The sequence below is a fragment of the Aythya ferina genome (assembly GCF_964211825.1).
Source record: "Aythya ferina genome assembly, chromosome: 4".
Lineage (NCBI taxonomy): Eukaryota > Metazoa > Chordata > Aves > Anseriformes > Anatidae > Aythya > Aythya ferina.
In genome coordinates, this window is record NC_140300.1 from 46,390,409 (window position 1) to 46,413,312 (window position 22,904).

At 36.1% G+C, this 22,904-nt stretch overlaps 1 long non-coding RNA gene across 10 annotated transcripts in view; it reads left to right on the forward strand.

Moving 5' to 3' along the window:
• Nucleotides 1-22,904, forward strand: part of LOC311436196 — a 263,693-nt gene that overhangs the window by 4,931 nt on the left and 235,858 nt on the right. For all 10 annotated transcript variants that reach the window (XR_014692652.1, XR_014692653.1, XR_014692654.1 and 7 more), the window contains exon 2: nucleotides 8,710-8,902. This is a non-coding gene — a long non-coding RNA (uncharacterized lncRNA). The remainder of the gene's footprint in view (nucleotides 1-8,709; nucleotides 8,903-22,904) is intronic.

Here is a 22,904-nt window from a genome sequence, read left to right on the forward strand (position 1 = left end):
ACTTTCTTGCGTGTATAACACCTTGCTGTTAAGTATTAACAGCAAACGTCTCAGATCCAGAGCAGGAAAGCTTATTTTCCTTTTCACTATTTTTTTTTTCCCTTCTTTAATATTTAATTATCCTCTGAGACTGAGATAAATGGTCAAGTTTCAGGAAGAAATTTGTGCAGTACTGGGTGCAGCCTGGTTCAAGGATACAAGGTATTGATAAACATTTATTCACTTAAATCAATTTTATTTCTTTCAACAAACCGTTTTATTATGGGAGGTGGGCAGAGTGCTCATGAGTAGGAGTAGTAACTGTTTTTCAGAATCACCTCTTGCAATTTTTGTAAATTCCCCAATTTACTAATTTATATACCCTTCATGAATCCATCAGTGGCTTTGTTGGTAGAGGGATTTATCAAGAGAGCAGGAGGACTTGCTGTATTCAAGTAGAAAGAGAAAGAAATACTGTTCAGAAATCTGGTTATTTCTTACCCTGCATAGTTTTTTTTTTTTTTTTTTTTTTTTTTTTTTTTTTTTTCCCATTCATATCTGAAGAATCTGGTCACTTACACTGGTGACTGTAGCTCAAAAATGCTATTTAACCATCCCTACCTTATATTCCTTCTGCTCCATATAAGATTCCTTCCCCTTTTGTTTTACAATGGAACTTAAAAGGACTGATTTTCCAGTCACATCGAGGTGAATAAGTTATGACTATTGCTGCTATGATTATGATACTAAATAAATTATAAATCGTCCGTATGGTGCTTTGTATCTGTAGATTTCCAGTGCGCTTTGTGGGAAGGTCAACAATGCAAAACCAATGTCAAATTTGCACTGCAGGTATGAAGTCTGTGTCCACGACCAGCCTGCGCACAGAAATAGAGGGTCTGTTTTGCATCAGTGGCTGACATCAGCCTTCCTCAGATTTTGTTGTTTGTGTGTCACATGCTGTTAAGGTCTGACATAATGTCCTTGCAATAAGGCATACTATTTTGGTCTGTAAAATTGTGGTGGAAGGTTTATGGTGTGTGTGTGTGTTCTTTGTTTGTTTGTTTCTCTCCTTCAGTCTTTGTTCCAACTATAGGCTTTTATGCAAGAGAAGTGACTGTACTGTCTTCCCTACTGCTGCTTATGCAAAACTTGCCCCCACGTTGTCCCTATTTCCATACAGGCTGCTAAAGGTGCTGAGCTTTTCTGAAGTCTTGCAGCTCCTCTAAGCTAGGAGGGTAGCATCCAGCTGCTTGTTTTGAATGGGAGGATTTATGTGAGGAAAATAGGGGGGAGGCAAGAATTATGACTGTGCCATTGATTTCCTCTTCTCCTGCCATGGGGAACATATAACCTGGAATGGTTGTCGGTGTCTTCAGTCAGCATCTACAGCCAGTAGTATGTTGGTGCTGTGCCCTTGTCATGGTATTTAAATTCTCTGATCCTGAGTGGTGGTACAGATACACATAGGCAATTTCTGTCTTTATAGTTTCTGTCTATAATTTCTGTCTGTATAGTTTGCCTTTGTATGCACTGTCTCATTGCAAAAGCAGAGCTATTAACATTTTGTATCTGTTTTACTTCTCTTCATTTTAAGCTTTTACTGTGTGTTCTAATCATTTCTTTCTTTCTTTATTTCCCACTCCCTTTTGGTTGTGAAGCTTCCTGCAGGCTTTGGTTAGGATGTGTGTGTGCATGTTCAGATAGGACAGTACATAATCAATTTTGAAGACTTCACAAATATTTTAGGCTAAATTGAATGCATTTAAAACATGGAGCTGCTAATGGAGAAAGTACCTATTGGATATTTATAAGTGAAATGCTGGAGAAAGTTCACTACTGTATGCTGCTGAAGGGCAAAGAAATGAACTAGGTGACAGATAGAGACCTTCAGCTTTTATTTCTCTGATTGAGTGATTGTAATCCCTTCCTTATTTTGGGATGTTTCCTATTCAGTTGCAAGAACTGAATTAGCTATTTAGAAAGAAAATGTGCAGTAGGAATGTATGATATAAAGGGGACTTGGAAGTTATTAAACTGATTAAAAATTTGGACCCAAAATAACAGGTAAAAATGTTTTTATTATGTAGAAAGACAAAATGGTTTAGGGTTCAGATAGCTTTCCTTTCACTGAGATTAATATTTTATGAATCAGAATTTGAGCATATTTAGAAGCTAGGGTGTCATAAAGAAAATAAACTATGTATATGTAAATTGTGTCAGTCAACCAAATTGGGATTATTATTTGTACTTTATATACTTGGATTTTATATTTATTGTTAAAATAACGTTCTAATTATTCTGTTAAGCTGATCCTTCTTTAAGGCTGTAAACAAAAGTACAGTTCCACAATAATTGTGCAATTATTGTGTGGTCCTAGTAGTGACTTTAGGTGGTGCAAAGTAGGAAGACTTCCATTTAAGTGAGCGTGGAATTATCCTGATGTAAAATTAAAGCCATGATGAGCACAGCTGAGCCTTGTATAGTTATTTTAGTTATGGACCTTGAACTTAAGTCTAGCTGTCAGGCAGAAGGGAGAAATCCAATTACAGCTTCTCGCTTTTGTCTTACCAGACAGTACTGCAGCCTTCTCTGTGAGACCATACATGGCAGTGCAAGTAATTTCCCAGATGATTAAATTACATTGCCCTGAAAATTTGAGATGATGTCAGGAATGGTTGCACAAAGAAACAAATTTCCATTAATTACTCAATTACTTACTTATTTTATTTGGGATAATCAAAACATAACGACAGTTTATTTCACCCTTTCTCTGCTAGCAATGCTTAATCCTAGTTTTAAATGGATATTGCGAAGTTTTTGTGGCTTGTGGTCTGTCTGGCTTTGGTTCATGAGGATACTGCACTTCTGTTCTAATTTGACCAGGAAGTAGAAACATAATAGGTTATCTTATTGTAAAGCAGTTATGATTTAGTTTTCTTAATGATGCAGTTAGTTTTTCATATTCTATATGTTACAGGTTCTCATGTGTAGCTGGCCATAAAGGAGAACTGGAAAGGCATTTTCTTTTGAAAATCCTGATCATGGCAAGTGTTACACACTACCCTCTAAAGGGGAAAAGTTTCTTGTAGCTCATCTTTACCTTGGAACATTAAGAATTTATTAAAATTTGAAGCTCTCCATTATAGTAGGCACAGAGATAATTGAAAAGATCATCCTTTAAAACAAATTCCAGAATGTTCTGCTTTTACAAAAAGCATTGACTTCTTCTGTATTTTTCTTCATGCATTTTAATTAGTAGTCTAGCCATATCCATGGTACCTAGGGTGCATTTGTTGTCATAACCGGATATTCAGAGTACAAGATCACAGCCTGCTAGAATTCAAGGGAAAGTAATCTGTAGTTATTATAGATGTAAAGAATTTAATGTCTAATTAAACATCTACATTTAAGCCTCAGTTAAAATGAAAAACATTTTTTTTTCTTCACATTTTTAATTGAATAGCTTGAGTTAATTCTTAAGGGAACATATAGTCTGAAGTAATATATATGTAAAGGATGTTCAAGCTGAAACTTCTATGAAGGCTATATTGTAGCTTACTTTGAGCCCATTAGTCTTGTCAAAATATCTGTGTTAAGTTACTAGGTTATAACATTGCTGGTGAAATGTAGTGTCTTAATTATTGTTTTTTGTTTGCTTTTGTGTAGTTGTTTCTGGGGACTATAGGCATGACATTCATGGACAGGTGTTAATGTGTCTGCGATCAGCATACGCTCTGGCCTGTCTGATGAAGAGTTCTGCTAGCTGTGCATGCCGTGCTGCCATCTGCTCTGCACTAGAGCTCTGCTTCTTGTTGACATGTTTCTGTGTAGGGATGCACAGCATTTTTATTTTGAGATGCCTGTGCTTCCTTTTAAGTTGAACAAAATTTCTTTTTGGGGTAGTTAAAGGAGTTGTAGTAACTTTGTTACCAGGTTACAGCCACCACCAGGCACCCTTCTTTATTTGGTTAACTGTGAACGTAGAATAACAATTTTTATATTTTCAGTGCTTGGTCTAACAGTTTGTCTCATTGGAAGTGTTAAGTATTTTGAGACATCTGAAAATTAAATTACTGTATAGTTTTATCAGAAAAGAACAGTATGTATGTTTGGAAGATGTTTCTTAAACCAAGGTATTTAATTTTGATGATAGAAAATCAGAATATTTAGATTAACATTATTTCCAGACAAAATGAATGCAAAGTGAGTATAAAATGCTACCAAATTAGATGTTAGATGTTTGTAGGCTGCACTTAGGTGATTACAGGAGGAAATGAGCAATAATGAGTGCTTACGAGTTTGTTATTATGCACCTTTGTTCTTATATTAGGAGGAATATGCATTACCTGAAACTTGTTTCATATTTAAAGCACGGGCTGCCTGGTCTTGGCTATTAAATAACTGAGATCTTATTTGTCTCAAAAAAATTATTGTAATTTGGAGCAAATGTTATGGTGAAGTGTGTGCAATTAAAATGGGAAACTAACTGCTGTAGCGAGAGGCCCTAACCTCGGCTTCATGAGTAGAGAATTGTTTCCAGGAACTCCTTTTCCCCAGCAGGTCTGCCAGATCCCACTTTGCCCACACTAATTAGACAGGCAGTCTGCCTTAAATCATGCTGGGTAGGGTTCAGTGCCGAGCTTGAATTACCAGAGGACTCTTCCTTACTTTATCAAGAAGAGTATATTGGGCTGGAACCTGCAATCCAAGTGCCCTGGCTGTAAGTTATGAGCTCCTCCTTACCATGTCATCGGTGGGCTACAAAGCAGGAACATGCTTATCAGTAAAGCAAATTCTATGAGTGAGCAGTTCTTTCAGGTTGCTCTGTCTCATAGCTGTGGGAGAACTTTATTCAGAGATACTTGTTTCCAAGTCTGTATAGACTTGGGTTAATTTTGCGTCTTCGGTTGAACTTTATCCATGGGAATTTAGTATTTCTCATTCTTCTGTTTTGAATGTGATTCTCTGCAGTTGAAGGCATCCTCTGGGTCATGCAGCAGGTGGTGAGCACCAGAAATAGTAGGCTGGGCAGGTGCAGGCAGGCACGCTGGCAAGCATGGCTGGGGAAATGGGCACAAAGCCTGGCTCTTCCTTCAGTGCATTGCAGGAAAGGAAGTAAACCTGTGAGGTGAGGTGAATTTGTTCCTTTCTATGCATTAAAAAGAATCCTTTATTAATGGAGCCAAATGCATAGAGCAGGATTTCTGCCTGCCCTGACAGGGTATGGCCCCAGTACTGACTCCCAGTTATGTCCTCCAGCTGACTGCAGACTTGGCAGCCTTCTGTGTCCCTGGTGAGCAGCTGTACTCAGGAGATACCAGGTGACATGCAGACAAAAATGGAGACCCTTTTTTGTGTTATTGTGATGCTGAGAAAAATGATTATTGATATTTTGTCACTTTCCTTTTTATCAATGTTGACCCCTTTCTAAGACCACAAGGTGAAGTGTTAGACTTAATTCCATCTCACTTAAAAACCAAGTATGCAGCGTGCTATAATCTTCTTTCTAATTAAGAGAATATCTCATCAGTTTGTAGTATTTTGATCACCTATTTTTCTAATCATCTTGGAAAGGGAAGATATTTTTTCAACCTCTGATGCAAATCAAAATATGAAGACAAAAAGACCAGCATCTGGTCTGCTTGCTGTAAATCCCCAAATAGCTCTTTCCTAAGTTTGGACATAATGCCTAGCTAAAATAGCAAGAACTACTGCAACATGAAAGCTTGATAAGTCATTGATGAGTTGCAGACCCCTCTGGCTTGCTTGGTTTGCCTTCCTTAAATTCATTAAAAAAGTTCTCAAGTGGATTGTAGCCTCTGACCACTTTCTTCTGTATTAATCCTGTGGTTTCTGAATGACTACCTCTGGGGAATAAGAAAAGAATCTAACAAGATGACAAAAATCTAAAAATATCTCCATTACTTGCTACATGAAGTATCCTTACAAATGTATTTGGATCATTGAAACATAAAACTCCTGACTGTTGAAGTATTTGTCAGTGTTTATAGGGAAGAAATACTGAGTGGTTTAAATACAGACTTAGCACTTGAATACTGATTAGTCATCAGAGACGACACAAATTTAGACTTCACTACTTAGTCTTAGTTCAGTTTGATTCTTGTTACCATTTTGAAGGCTGAAAGTGTAGAGGCAGCAGCTGTACCATTAGCAGAAATGTCGTTCTGAATTGACTATTCAGTGGACATCACTGAGCAGTCATATTTTACTACCAGGAGTAAAATCTTGAAGATAAGCAGTCCCACTGAGTAGAGGAAGAAATAATTGAAAAGGATGATTAATTTGTGATTAAAAAAAAAAATAAAATCAGTTTTAAATCAATTATTGTGTAGGTAATTAAGAAGTTCTCTCAATATGAATAAGTTAACTTGATGAATTGTGGTCATCCGTGAATGGCTTAGATGCATTTTGTGTAAGGGGAGTTTAGCAAATTAAAATTAGTAATACATTTTCTGATAGCCTCTCAACAGACAAAGAAGCCTCACTGGGACTAGTTTTAGAAACACTGTTTGTAAGTGAATTATCTTCACCTCTCTCTTTGAGGGTGCTGCCCAAGGATTAACTGCACCTTTTAGCTGATATTATTTCAGGAAGGAGAAGCTGAACAATTAATATGTATGAATCTGCAAGATATGGACAAAGTACATTCCTCTGAATACTTTTTATGTGATTAACAGCTTTTTAATGAAGTATTTATAATATTCCAGTTATTCCTGAAAGCACTATGAGCAATTTTACTTTTCTGAACTGAATGTACATTGCAGTAGTTACGTGGTATGCTAGAAGAATGTAGAAGGATATAAAGCATTTTAATAGCTTAATTGTGTTAAGAATTAATTAAGAGAAGAAAATCACATTTATTTATTTATTTATTTTTCATGGAAGGTTGTTTGGGTAGGACATTAGACTGGGGACTGCAGAACAAAACTTGACCTTAAAACATCAAATACATACCTATTTGACTGGAGCCTATGGAAATCATAATTTAAAGCTTGTGGAGTGTATTTCTTATTGCCAGCCTCTAGATATGGGGACTTTTGCATCTTCTAAATGCAGGACTGACTAATGGGTTACTATGGAATTGATTTACTGTAGATTAATGAAACTATAAACCAAGAAGGATCACAAGCAAGGTTCTTACAGGAGCACTTGGACAGTATGTTATTCCATAAACCAGCTTTCAGCTGTCATTGTCCAGCAGCTAAAGGAGAACTGAGGTGCACTAGCTGATAGCAGAATATCTTGGCTCTTATGGAGTCATTACTCCTGCTGTAAGCAAGAAGCCAGAAAAGCTGGCAGCACAGGAGAGGACAGTGTAGAGATACTGCCATTCTTCAGGGATCCTCTCGCCTCTGAACACTACGAGGTACCAAGATAGGGAAGGCATGTTCAGTTTTTACTCAGTACCCAGTAATTTAGTATCTGAAGAAACACTTATCTTTAGTGCTTAAAGGAACAAAAAGTATTTGAGGGTGCATGACTTCCCTGCATCATATTTCCATTGGTAAAATCCTGTAGATCTATGGGAAGGACAGTTCATTCTTAGAAAACTTTCAGTGCAGCATAATCAAGCAATATGCTAAGTGTGAGCAAAATCTGTAGTAGTCTGTAGTGAGAATATAAAATCTCTGTTAACATTACCAGAATTAATGGGTGTAAAGGTGATCTGAGCTTTTAAAATATGCTTATCTAGAAACCATCTTTATATCTTGTAGTAAGAGTAGAGAGGGCTCTTTGTACGCAATAAGAAGCTGGACACAAAATATATCAGTAGAAGGTATTCAGTCAAATAAACTGCACAACGGTGGCATATATTTGTTCTTAAACTTTCAAGGGTTGGTTTAATAGTTAATCTTGTATACCATATTAATTCTTTAAACTGTGTCAGGTACGATGTATGTCCTACTCACAGAGCAGCTGGGGTGAAAATTGTATTCTGCAACTGTGTACATATGATAGAGACACTAATTAAATAGATTTCTGCAACTGTTCTGCAGTGTATTGTTTTGCACTCCAACATAGCTTAATATCAGGGAACCATGGTGTGATATATTATTTTCCTGTACTTTTTCTTCAATTATATTCTGCTGCACCATGTAAGAATGCAGCCTTTTAAAGGGAGGTTCAAATGGGTAGCTGTGGAAATGTCTACAAAAGGTTACAGTGTTCTTATGCCACTCCAGGTTAGTTTTCCTGAAACAGTTACATAACTGGGGAGTTAAAGCAGGCAGGATCCTAGGGGGTTATGTAATACTTTTTCGCATATAGCTCAATGTTCACAGTCAAACAAGAATGCCTTTTAAGGTCAGGAGTAATTAATGATAGAAGCACCTACTATGTGGAGGATTTATGGTAGTCCAGCTGTTTAAGCAAGTTGTCAACCCCTTCTGGCTGATATGACTTATATCTTGGTTATGGGAGTTTGACAGTAAAGAATAAAAAAAATGCTTGCAATAATGACCAGCAGTTGCGAAACTCTAGTTTGATTGCTTTCCAGTGCACTACCTCCATGAGGCAAACATTTCACTTTTTCATAAATGTCTCTGTTTTAAGAGTTGCTTGATCAACCAGGAAAAAAAAAAAAAAAGCCAACAAAACAAAATCAAAGCCACAAATGAGCTTTGTGACAGTGTTTCTAATACAGTGTGAAGCTTAATATCTGAATTTCAGGTTTAACTAAAATTGACTTTTTCTTTCCTATCATAGGTCTATATTTCACCTATTTCTGGAAGAAAATCTCAAGTTCAGAGCAGCAAGTCAGACAAGGGCTTGTCATCTTTGAGATTTCCCCCTTAAGAAGTGGGATTAGATTTCCAAGAGACTTTTGCACCTACAAATATGTACAGACTAAGAACTGACAGAAGGCACTACTTCCAGTTGCATTTCCTCAGTCTTGCAGGTATGATTATTGGGGAGATTCCTCTAACTGCAAATTCTTAACAAGTCATGTCCAAAGAACTATACTACTTTTGTTATTCCTTGTGCTGTTTCTGACACAGAGTTCTGTGTGGATTAGGATCTGGAAGACTCTCCTAATTTAGCAGTCTGGTGTGCCACATTTCAGGTGCTGCACCATTATTCTTTTCAGTTTTTCCCTTTGGTTTCTTTTATTGTTCTGCTGTTACACTAATCAGGCTGTGAATAGTTTTCCTAAGTCTGTACCTTCCTCCATAAGCACTGCTATTTGAGCCAAACTGGCAGTACTGCAGAAATAAATGTTTTGCATTATCTTTTCTGTTCTGCAGTTACTAAAATGGATTCTTTTTATTAAATCAACACCTATAAATGACTGCCTTAACCATTACTGTAATTTCATTAACTTTCCTTGCCTGTTGGAATAGAAATATGTATTTATAGTGTTCTGAAGTAGATAAGCAAGTTAATAGAAGGTGAAAGTAACAAGAAAGACACACAGATTATTAGTATTTAACTTCCCTTAAGTGTGATTACTTGTAGGAACATGTTAGCTAAAGCAGATTTTGAAACAGACTTTAAATAGTTACTTTACTATGAAATAGGTATAGTGTATTTGTAAAAATGCTATGTGCATATTGTTGAATTTTCTTCTGGATTGTTTGTCTTCTCATATCCTTATGTTAAATCCTGATTTTGTAATGTATTTCAGAGTGTTTAATGCCGGGATTGTCTGCCATCCTGTCTGTGAATCTTTAATGTAAACACAGAATTTATACTTAACATATAAAATGGCAATTCAGGAAGTAACATTTTTTTCTCTTTTTAAATGTGTTATTGAAAGAGGAGAGGTATGAACTGGGAGTCAGCACCATGTGACTATTCTGCTGAATTTGAATAGCTGACATGCTCCATAGATTATTCTTGGTAAATGCTGTCTTGGGATCATTTTATTAAATCTTCACAGAAATTCAGTTCTGGTCAAAGAAGTTCTATCTTCTTTGTAATCTTCTTTTTAGTATTTCTTTGAAGTACTAAAAATCAGTTTCAAGACTAATGGCTAGAATGAATAGATCAAGATTTCAGTCAACTCTCTTTGAGACATTTGACAGATTTCTCTCTGTAAAGAGAATAAGGAATACTATCACAATGGTAGTGTTTTACTCTCATTCTTCATAGGTGTATGGGAACACACAAGATGTAAAGTGGAGAATTAGACGTTCATTTATGGTACCAGGCTAGTATGATCAATATATATTACTGTCTAGCAACATCAGCGAATTACAGTATTAAGATCTGTGGCTTTTATTTAATTTCTAAAATAATATTTCCAGTATATTAATAAATCATTATGATTTCTGCCTGCAGATATGAGGATATCTGTGTTTAGCTAAGTGGTACAAAGTAAATAAAACAGATTTTGCATCTACTTCTAGCCAGCTCTTCTACTTGTAGCCATCTACTTCTTCCAGCTCTACAGAGTAACCTCACTTTACTTGTTGTCTAGATATTTAGTAGCATGAAAGAATATGATATTTTTTGAGCCAAATGAAGAATAAGGAATATCACTTTCCATGCATCACATGCCAAAGAACAGGAAGAATTAGAAAAGGAAGTAAATGGTAGATTTTTTTTTTTTTTTTAATGGTGTTACTACTTTTCTTGTTTGTTTGTTTTGTTTTAACAAACAACAACAAATGCTGCTAATTTTATCTCCTGGCTGTATGGTGACGATACCAAATTTCTCAGGTTGGTATAACATTACAGCATTCTACAGCTGACCCATAGCAATCTTCCACAGCTGCATACCAGATAAATCAAGGATTTATGAGGTTGTACATGGTTACCTGGCCTTCTGCCAACACTGTCTCATCCTTGGTTGAAAATCCTGGTTCTTCCCTGGATGATTGAAAGGTTCAGCTGGCCTTTTGTGCTTTCATTTCATGCGACAGTAGAGCAATAAACAGAACTAAGCTTGATATGCTGTGAAGATGAATGACAATATGTAGTGCTCAGGTGTGAGAGATTGTTGCAGCCCAGATATTTATAGAAACATCCACTATGAAGATCAGTTTATCTACAAGAATCAAACTGGAAGAGTGCAGTCTGTGGAGACCTGAAACTTTGGAGAAAATGGTCCTGGTGTTCCAGTAGATAGGTCGAACATGTGAAAGTGGTGTGCCTTCTCAGTAAAGGTACCAGCTTACATATTAGGCTGTAGTAGCAAGGGCATAGAGAGAAGGTTGAGGGAAGTGATTATTCCCCTCTATTTGGCTATTATAAAACTGCATTTGGAGTATTGTGTTCAGCTCTGGGCTCCCCAGTACAAGAAATACATTGATATATTGGAGTGAGTCCAGAAAAAGACCATCAGGATGCAGGGAAAGGCTGAGAGCTGGGTTTGTTTAGCCTGAAGAGGAGAAGGCCAAGTGAAGGTGTTACTGCTGTCCTAAATTATCTGATGATCTGATGCTAAAGGAAGATGAAACTCAACTCTTTTTGGTAAGCACAGTGACAGGACAAGGCATCAAATCCAAGTTGTAACAGGGTAAATCCAAACTAATATTAGGAGAAGTACTTTATACTGTGCATGGTTACCCAATAGAATTGGTTATCCAGAGAGGCTGTGCAAGCTTCATATTTGAAGATACTCAAAACTCAAGCAGAGAGTCTCACCTAACCATAAACATTTTAAACTCTGCGATCTTCAGAGAGCTTCCCAATCTGTATTACTCTATGAATCAAATTTCATAGTTTGCCAGAAATGGTTTTAAAAAAATATTCAAATCAACTATTTTGCAAGAGGTTAGTCTTAAGGGGGTTATTTAAAAGATTTTAAAGGTATTTCATTATTGTCTACTTTTATAGCACTAAGTTTGTGTGAGCATTTATTGCGTATGTGTAGTATGAGCACTGTATTTCCAGTATGTGATCTGCAGTTAGTGTTACACATTCTGGTATGCATAAGTGATTTTCATGCCAAGGTAGCATTCAGAAAGGAAGTTGTGTCTTTTGGGACTAAAGGAATAAGAGAAAAAAAGGATGACAAGCAGATTGTTTAACTAGGATATCTAGGACTGGAATACTCTTAACATTTTCAGTGTCCTTGCTTCTAAGCTATCAGAAATCCGTATTATTCTCATTCGCTTTCATGTCATAAAGTAATCTTGTGTGGATATGTAACTAAGTGTTGTTGTTTCCCAGGGCTTCAGTCTTCTGTTGCAAAGAAAACTGGCAAAATGAGCTCTTTTTTTTCAGAATCAAGCCTCTGGCTATATTTATTTATTTATAAATGTAAAATCATTCAAAGTATGATTTCATTTATTAGTGTAGAACAATATGAACAAAACCTTTGCTGTTGTACTAAACTTTGTGCAAATACATGTACACTAGAGAAGAATTTGACTTTCAAGAGTAATTTATATGAAAGGACTATAAGGCAGTCAGGTTACTTACAGTAAGTACAGTTCCCTTAATATTTTTTTCACATATTAGTAATTAATTTTACTATTTTCTACAGTATTCATTGTACACAGAGGTAAAGTTTAGATCACAGCTTCGCAATCTTAGCTGCAGTTTTGTAATTTTTCATGTACCTACATTTATTTGCCTTAAGTTCCTCATAAATATGAGGTCTTTAGAATGAATTGTGTTAAATTCAAAAGATTTCGTAGTGAATAAAGCTGTAAATTCTGGAGTTTTTATACTACCTGCACTAGAGTATTTTCAACATCTAACTTAATTGCTGTATATCATCCAATGGGTGTGATGACTTTACAGTGTTGACTATTTACTAAGTAGCTGTGAGTAGGTGGTCTGAATGTTTCATTATTTTCTTGAGATATTTGACTAATGCTTTCAGATTATGTATTGTATCTTCATCCATGCCCTTTAAACTGCGATGAGTATATTAGATTAAATGAAACAAAATGTCACAATCTGTCTTCTTCATTCAACAATAAACTTTAGGGACAAAGTAAAACAAACCATATGGAGTGTAATTGTGAAAATACTTGTGTTTGAGTGCGGCCACGTGGGTGGGTTCACAGTGGTTAACAGCTAAGAATCCACCCAGTTGCTTGCTCACTGCCCCCACAGTGGGATGGGGAGAGGATCAAAAAGGTGAAAGCTGAGATCTCATAGTTCTTTAAGTTCTTTACATTTTTGAACAAGTTTAATAAGTGAAGAAAAGCCATGTGTGCAAGCAGAGCAAAATAAAGGAATTTATTTGCTATTTGTCACTGGTAGGTAGTTTACGTGCTGCTTGGAAAGAAGGGTTTCTGCATGGGTAATGGTTACATGGGAAGATGAAAAGCATTAGCACAAATGTTCCTCCTTCTTTCCCTGAGCTTTTATTGCTGAACAGTGTCATGTGGTATGGAATATCCCCTGGGTCAGTTCGGGTCAGCTGTCCCAGCTATGCCACCTCCCAGCTTCTGGCACACCATCCCTACTCTCTGAGGGGGGCAGAGTAAGGAAAAAAAAGTGTGCTGTGCAAGCACTTCTCATCAATGTGCAAAACACCGGTGTTTTCAACAGTGTTATCAACACTGGTTTAATCACAAGTTCAAAATACAGTACTATACAGGCATCTATGAAGAAAACTATCCCAGCAAGGCCCAGTACCTGAGAAAGGCAGTATTCATTCAGAATAATGGTTTGCTTGTTCCCTTCAAGAATTAGTAGCAAACAAGTTGTGAAGTACACTAGGTTATACATATAACATCTGCTTAGAACTCTGTCTTCCTGTTAAAAATGCTTTAGATTAAAAGAAGTGCATACAACGAAGTATGCACTTTTTTATAATAATTTTATGGATTGCCTTTAATTTTGTGGCTGTTATACCATTAAGGAACTTAGATTGTGTTTTTAGCCTTGTTGCTGTTTACCTCTATACATCAATTGCTATTAGTTATTGTTGTTTAATTAGCATGCTTTGTAAACATGCATTTCATATTGTGACAGCCTTCAGTTAATTTCAGTAGTGAATCTGTGTAATATTACATTGATTTGTATAGAATCTCACAAAACAGCAGATGCTGTGCATTAAACAAAGTTGGAGGGAAAAAAAAGACTTATTAATACATATTTTCCTAAAACCACCCCTGTGAATAATTCCTGGCTAGGACTTGTGGCTTTGTGTTGCTACTAGTAACAAGGAGGAAAGGGGAGAAAAATAATGGATCAAATGCTGTGATTCTGTGCATTAAAATACTACTCTTACCTTAATATCCCCAGTAGAATGATGTTTTGCTTTGTTTGAAAGAGCAGGATATATATATATGTGTGTGTATATATATTTATGTCTATATATTTTTATGTATATGTATAAATTCAAAGATATATATAGATCTGATTTTGGACTCTACTAGTTATTATGTCATGGCAGGACATTGCTGTGTATGACTTCTGTTGCCTTCCATGCCTATGGAAGATATTCTCTGTTGTCTAAAAGGGGTGAAACCAGACAATCTCTGCTAGTGCTGTTAAAGCACTGATATATGGAGGGATCTTCCTATGTTACTTTTTTTTTTTTTTCTTTTTTGAATAGTTACAATCTGTCTTAGATTTCTCTTAGCATTATCATCAGGGCCATAGGCTATGGATCTATCAGGCCAGGCAAATAAGATGTGCTATTGCACGTTATCATAAAGAGATGAAGTGGTCATTAAGCTTTGCCAAATGCATTTTTCCCAGGGAAGAGGATTAACAAAGAAATGAACCATATCTGAGAGATGTTGGTTATGCTGCTCACTGTATTTTTCAGAAAGCACTCTGAATGATGATAGTTTGAGAAATTGTATAAAACCTGTATAGCTTTTAACAGATAATCAGAGAACAAGCTTATAAGTGGCTTGCTATTGTTTTTAACAACTCTTAACCTCATAAATTTTAGTGAAACATTGTCCTCTGAAAAGGACTATATGCAACATCCCGCGCATACAGAATTCAATGTGTCATGTTTCTTTTAACTTATAACTAAAAAAAATTGTTTCAGACAGAAAACGGAAAAATTTCAAAAAAAAAAAAACAAAAACAAAAACAAAAAAAACAACGCTGAGAACCTGTCTTCCTGAAGTCTACTTATGAGATGTTATTGTATATTCTATTTCGAGTTCCATTAGATCAACCAAGTGTACTGGATGAATAAGCTATTGCCCGAGTTGAGGAATTGTTCTTAACTAGCTCTCTGCATATGTTCTGTGTTTGTATGACTATTGATAGATATAAGGGGAAATATAATCATTGTAGTTTTATTTTCCAACAAAAACATTTTTGTGTTATATTTTCTCCTGTTTTCAGCAAAATTATGAAGCTGCTATAGTCTTGAATGAAATGCTGGTATCTCATTTTAAGTCAGCTAGAGCTGTGTGCTGCTGAAATTATTTATATTCTTTCCACTTTCTGCTTATTTTATAACAGAAAGGACACATTTCAGGTGGTCATGCTTAATTGAAACTTCATTATTTATGCAAGGAACTGACTTACATACTTGAATATTTTTATGTCTTCTATGATCACTAAGTAATGACTGTGTACAGATGGCAATCAGGTTTCTGATCTAAATGCAAAAATAGTAGATTTTGAATGCAAGCAAGGGCTATGAAGCTGGAGGTTGTGACCTCTACTCAGTCAGAATTAAAAATTATGAATGTGATGATCCTGTGATTATGAAAATGGAGGATGTAAGGGCTTTTTCATTAGTACTTTCTAAGGATTATTACTAATTTACTCATAAAGGTGATGTCTTCTGGAGGAGCAGGTGAATGGAATAACTACTTTTTTTCTTTCTTTTTTTTTTTTCTTTTTTCTTCTTCTGGTTCCATATGGAAAGGGGACACTTCATGAAGGTGCACACAAAGTCCCCCTGTATGTCCCACAGAAGATCATTGACCCTGTAACTGATTCTTGCTTCCTAGTTGCCCTAAATTTTCTTAGCACTTAAACAATATATATGGCTTGATCTACAGTCCATCTTCAGACAAAACTCCCACTGATTGCAGTTACCATTTTCCTGTCTTCCAGTTTTTGACTGTTAAAAGGCACAATGGTAATTGTAACTGAACAGCATGCCACTTTTTCACAAAGAGAACTCTGTTGTGATATGTATTCATTTATCCATGTTCAGTCTTTTAAATTAATTAGCAAGCCGAATGATCTTTGTATTTCCAAATTTGAGTATGTAGAGCAGCTATACTGCTGTGTAATGTATGCAAGTTCAAAATGGAGAGGTTCTTGAAAATACACAGATCCAAATTATTTGTTATGTATGTTTAGTGACACCTTGTATTTCAGGTCTAGCCATTGTCAACCAGAAGTGAAGAGTCCAGTTTACTGCTCTGATTAAATGCACAGTCAGGACTTTAAAATATATATATATATATATATATATATATATATATATATATGTATTTATATTAATCGAAGGTTTAGAACCATATGAAGGTTAATTTTTATGGTGGAGGAAAGGCGAAGCTCTACACTGTAATGTGCTGTAACTTTAACATTTCCTTATTTGGGGAAAACTTGTATTTCTTCATTTCATATTGTTAGCCATCATTGAAAGAAATTTCAATGGGCTTTGGGGGCACTGAGGAACATGATTTAGGTACAATGGAGAAGCCCAACCATGGGCATGAGAACAGAATTTATGAGTGGCTATTTTATATTCAGATATCTTGTTTGGTCACTTGCAATACTGATTTGAAGGGGCAGGAGAAGTTTTAGGCATTCTGCAAATGGAATGAAATTGAACTTCTAGATCGCTATTACTGTCAATATTTTTTTAAGCACTTCATAATTCTCTTGTAAAATGTTGTATTTTTGTTGTGTATTTCAGCAGCCTAAGAGAGTGAGATGCATTAGCCTGCTTCACTTATCAGTGATGAAAGCAGTATTATTATTATTATTTTTTCATTTCTAAATGGTGAGCCTAAAAATATGTCCTGACGCTTGTAGTTACTATTTTTTTTTTTTTTTTCATCTTGTTCAGTGGTCCATAGTCACTTCAGCCTTGGAAACGATTTCTTTCCTTGAGTGTTGTCAGCTATAAAATTCACTGTTGACATATCAGCAGAGTTCTCTCTGAAAACAATTAAACTTCAGAACTGTGATCTTTCAAAGAACTTGACCTCTAACAGGCTTGACCTTCGATTGACTCCCCCAGACTGCTTTGCACTCACTGGAAATTTCTTTGATGGAACATCATTAAGGATGCGATTTCCTTTTCCTCTGAAGTATTAGATACATTAGCAAAATCCCTCCTACAAAGCACGTGAAAATGTGAAAAAACAAACAAACAAAAAAACCCAGCAGTTTGTTCAAGGGGAAACACTGATATTGCAGGTTGCATTAGAGTATTCATTAGGTATGTTGCAGTGATAAAATGAAATGAACTCTGCATTAGGTGAATCTGCTGGCATATCTCTTATAACTAGTGAGGCCATTAGCCAGAAATCTCTTTTTTTAGACATTCCAGAGTGTTGATATTTACGCCTATTATCTACCAGTTTCATAAGATCCTTCAAAATCTCCAAATGCTTTAAATAGAACAGAAATTGAATATAGTTTTTAATCTTTTTTTTTCCTGCCCAACATTTCAATACTTGCATTAACACTTAAAGCTTACTTTTATATGCAAGTTATGTTTTCATAATCCTTTATGTTACAAGACAAGCTGCTATTGATTTTAGCTGAAACTACTGCATAACTGTTTCATTGCTTGTAGTCAACAGCAGCCAATAACATTATAACACAGGATTGTTTTAACACAAGGTTGTTTTTCATGTAAGAATACTAAGATAAATGGGTTTTATACAGTATATTATTCAATTTAACTTTCTATTAAATGGAGTAATCAAGTTGAATAAGGCAGCTTTTCAAAATAATGAGATTTTCTTTCATGAGAATAGATGTTTGCTTTAAATAAGTCATTAATCATGTAGTTAAAGCACTGATTAAAATATTCTCTGTTTGATCTGCTTTCCTGTGTCTAAATTTGATCTAGGAGAGGGACTATGATAAAAGGTTGATAAAGCTATTTATTATAAAGAAATTAATATTACTAGTATCTTGTATAACCTTTGCTATACCATGTCTCTGCTTCATTTTACTTACTGGGCCTAACTTTCCAAACTCTAGAATAGAATGGTTTAATATTTTTCTTTTCAAAAACGCTCATGTGCTATGGAATTAGTCAAATTCATTTAAAATACTTCTGCATCTTCACTATAAGTGAGTGCCTGGGGCTTCAGTTGTCTGGGGCTTTCCAAAGTCCATTGCTGCATCACCATGAGTTTTTCTTTGGTGCCTGCATTCTGCCCAGTCTCCAAGTGCCCAGGTATTAGCAGTGCCTGTGCGTGCACTCAGTCTGCCTGCAAGTTAGACTCCATGTTGTTTTTTGGGGTGGAGGGGGAAGACCTGCTGCATGTGAACTTCCTGCTGACTGGCAGCACAGCTCAGCAGTGCTAGGACCTGCTAAGCCACAAAGTGAGAGGCTTGAAAATCAGAGATGTGAGTCTTGAAAGTTATGGTAACATTGTAGAAAACAGTCTACAAATAAAAGTAGTTAAGAAATTTCTGTTAAATGACATTTTTTAAAGGCTAGGAGAATGGCATCGATACACAATTTTAAACCCTGCTCTTTGAACTCCCATTCTGTCACTCAAATTTGTGTGTGGAAGAGCTGGGGAAGAAGTGCTGTGAAAGTCACCACTACAGAACACAAGCTTGAAGCAAGCACCCTGCACTGTGCTGTGACTGGTCAGTATTTCTCCGTCACTGTCCGTCTCCCAGCATTCTGTAGCTGATGCTGGGATAAAAGAGTGTCCTGGGTACTGAACCAGTTTTAGGATTGAGACTTCTGCTTAAATGCAAAATTGTATGACATATCAGGTTTGCCCTTTTGCTTCTAACTTGCAAGTAAACCTCCTTATTTGTCTCTTTGCTTGAATAAAATAAAAAGTGAAATAGTGCGCTCTACCTTTGTACTTCTGGGGACAGATACAAACCAGAAATTTGAAAATTATCTTCACCACTTCCACATATGCTTCAGAGCTGAAGTTTTGCTTTTATCAATTTTAGAAAACCTAACCTTCCCCCCCCCGAAAATTAAAGGCTCAAAATATAACAAATAGTTCCCATGAGAACTCTTGCAAAGATAGTGCAAGATGAGAAGGCTTATACATTACTGTATGCATATCTTACTTTTCCACGGCTGAGCAGCCAAGCAGTATAAAATATTTACTTTATCTCTTAACCAGTTATCAGGTGAAATGAAAAAGAAATCTTTGTTCCATAGTAGTTTTTCAGAATTTAATTGTATTTCAGAAACACAAATGGTAATTGGAGTTCTTGTGCAAGAGTCTTAAGTTCAGTATTTTAAAATCTAAATGTAAACTAACACTTCATAGATGTAAATTGTGAAAGGGCTTTTTGTTACCTTTTTCCTTTCCCTGCTTTGAAATCTTACCTCAAGGTCAGGTTAGAAAAAGGCTATGCATGGCCAGGAGTAAGTTGCTGGAATTCAGTGTAAATTTAAAACAGCTCCTGCACAATTAAGTGCTGTTTACAGCCAGGGTTACTAATATCATTTTCCAAAAGCTTTGGATAAAAAAGAATGTGCACTCTTATGCTACAGACCAAAGGAGGAAAAAGAGCAGAAATGTATCTGAAAGAGAAAACAACTCCTTGTTGAAAAATTGTATGAGCACGGTAAATCAGCACGTTGCAGGTGTTAACACTCCATCTTCTCTCCTTGAGAGACTAATTAACAATAACCACAGATAATACTCTGTGTAGGTTTATGTAGTTGTGGGTTGTTCTTTTTCTTCTTTTTTTCTTTACATATCTGATATTTGTTGTCTCAATTTTGTTAAATTGCGTTGATAGATCTGACAGTGAAATGTTTCATATGGCTGTTTTAATTCAGCAGGTGTGCTGAATTAAAAGTGTTCAGCAGCTGAACTACACTTTGTGATGAGTTATTGAGATTCAAAAAGCAGTAAAAATGTGGTTCCAAGTCAAATGATCAATAAACGTTTGCTAACCTAATCTTAATCCTTTTTAAGATTAGACTGCTCTGTAGTAAAAGTGACGTTTTTGAAAATTGATGGTAATATTCAAATCACTTTCTGAGCTACAGAAGAAGCTGTAATATTGTATGGAAGTAGTCAGGAGATTTTCATCTCCCCTGCTGTTATGATACCTTCTCAGTAGCTAGAGGTGGTTGCTGGCCTCATCCAAAATTGGGATACTACTTGCCTTCCCAAGGGAAGCCTCCCACTGGGGGCTTATGCCTGTGGTCCCTGTCCAGAACCATCCACTGAACTGGGGGAATTGTGTGCACCTTGACCATAATTTTGGCTTTGGCCAAATGTATAAGCTGTTAATTCTACTTGGACTTGGTGATTAAGTAATATTTTTTGTCTATTATGTTTTTCTGCATTTGTTGGTATTAGCCAGCATTACCGTTGAGGCTTAGAATTAGACTCCTTTTGTTTGTTAGGTGAGATTTTTCCAAACAGTTCACTGTTGGTATCTGCTTTCATGTTGGCTACCAATCTTTGCTGGTACTTGAAAGGAGAGTGGAAGAGACTACAGTGCTTAAGGCCACTTTCTGGTACTATCTGTTGGAAGCAAAAGCTGTGTGATGTGCCTATAAATCTGTGAACTTTCTTGGAAACATAGAAGCAGAAAGGAACAGGCTGCTGTTGGGTCTGCACGTGTTATTGCAGAGGGCTGCCATAAAGAAACATGACGAGGCCACAGAGTCTCTTAACTAGGAGGGTGAGACTCCCCTTTAGCTGCATAAAGGCACACCGTGACAATTCCTCTGAATTAATACGTGTAGCGATACACTGGTTTCCAGCTGTTTATGCCACTATTGTTGCCTTCACAGTGAAGTGTTTGCTCTCCAGCCACAAACCTGTCATATTAACTGAATTTTGGATTTCAGTTCACAGCACTCTCATCTGCAAAGATGGCAGTAAATTCTGTTGATGGAGCACACAGAATGGTGCCGGAGATATAGCTTGTATCTAACCTCTCAAGTCTTAAGTCACCTAAACTTGCCTTACTCTGACTCAGAATTTCATGCAAATGCAAGACAGTCTAATGTATGTTTTGAAAATATTTGGTTTGTTACTGCAGTGCTGAAACAAACCAACTATTTTTAAAGGGGGAAAAAAAAAAAAAGAAATCTACAGCCAGCATTTTAAATAGCAGGGGAAAAATGGTCTAAAAATATGAGTTGTATTTCTTTTATGTAGGCTATATTTTTGTGGTCACTTCCATAGGCTCACTGGGAATTATTTTTGCCTACAGCTGTTTTGTGATATAGAAACTTTTTTTTTGTATCAGTATCTTTATACTTTCCTGTAAGATAGTTATGAGCAATATTTTTGTACTTTGCTTCATAAGATAGGTACGATTATGATGCATTGTGGATTTCTTGTAAGTATGACCTTTAGAAAAATTATAGTTATATCTCAAATTTGAAAAACTGGCAGCAGTGGTGGCTCTTTAAAGGGTTCTCTAATCTTTAAATGTGGTTGGAGGAAAAGGGAGTGAGTAGTAAAATTCAGAAAAAGATGACCAACAGATACTAGTAGGAATATTGGGGATCTTGGATGAAATAGGTTGTGTCTTAGGTTGGAGGAAGGAAGGGTGTCGCTGAAATGGGAATACTTTGTTGATAGAGGACAATGAGAAGAAATAGGGGCTAGGACAAGAAGGTGAGTTGTGAAAAGTAATAGGGTGTTTAAGGCCATAGTTTTTGGTCTAGAATAGGCTGAGGAGGGTGGATAAAAAAAGACAGGAAACATTGCCAACTGGAGGGAAATCTGAGGCTCTAGTGCACTTGGTGCCACCAAGGAACACTGGATACCTGTAAATAAAATTTTGGTGTTCTGATCCCTAAAGGGAAGTTCCTAGGTCAAACCTGAAGAATAAAAGACAACAACCATTGCCCTGAAAATACTGGGATAGCAGCAAGAAATGCCCCATAAACTTCCTATAAAGTTTCTAATGGTTAGGTTTGTTGGTATCTTGCTGCAGTCTTGGATGCTACTGTGATCCTTTTAAAGTTTTTTCCTTTCTTCTTTCTTTTCTTTTTTTTCTTTCCTTTTTTTTTTCTTTTTTTCTTTCCCTGATTGCCTGGTTCCTTTTGTCAAAATAATAATAATAATAAAAATCATTGAATTGAAAGACTGAGACATTTACATTGGAATGTGTTAAATATGTTTCCCATTTTTTTTGGGGGGGGGAAGAGGTTAAAGAGAAAAAAGATATAATTTACAGTGTTATTTCATACTTCACTAAATTGCTTGTAGTGTACGCATCTTTTTTTTCTTGCAGTAAGTGTTGTAGAATAGGAATGGTTCATTAAGATTCTGGGCAATGCCTTCCACAGACTAATGCTACCATACTGATTATTATTCTAAAAATCATCCACAGTGCCTGATTTCCTTCAGTATACTTGTCAGAGGATGTAATTGCAGTATATATCTGCATTTCTAACAGTGTTTTGAGTATAGACCAAACATTGTAACTCCTTGTACATTATCTGTAAATTGGGTAGGTTTCATGTGTTACTTAAATCTCACAGCTTGATCTATCACAGAATGTCTTAAATTTACTCTAGTTGTGAGATTAGAAGGCTGGTTAGGATCTCTGTATTCATGTTCCTTTAAGCTCTCTTTCTTACCTAGCTGTCCAAGCAGGAGTGTAAAGAGTACTCTTCTGCACTGATGCAGTACTCATCTCCTCACACAACAAATATAGCAATTCTCTTACTGATGAAGAACTTGTTGAAAATAAATGCAGTCTTACTGAAAGACTATTCAGGATACTTGATTTAATAAACCCCACCTTAGAGCATTACTTACCTAATCAGGGGTGACCTTATTGCTCTTTACAGATACCTTAAAGGAGGCTGTAGCGAGATGGGGGTTGGTCTATTCTCCCATGTGCCTGGTGACAGGATGAGG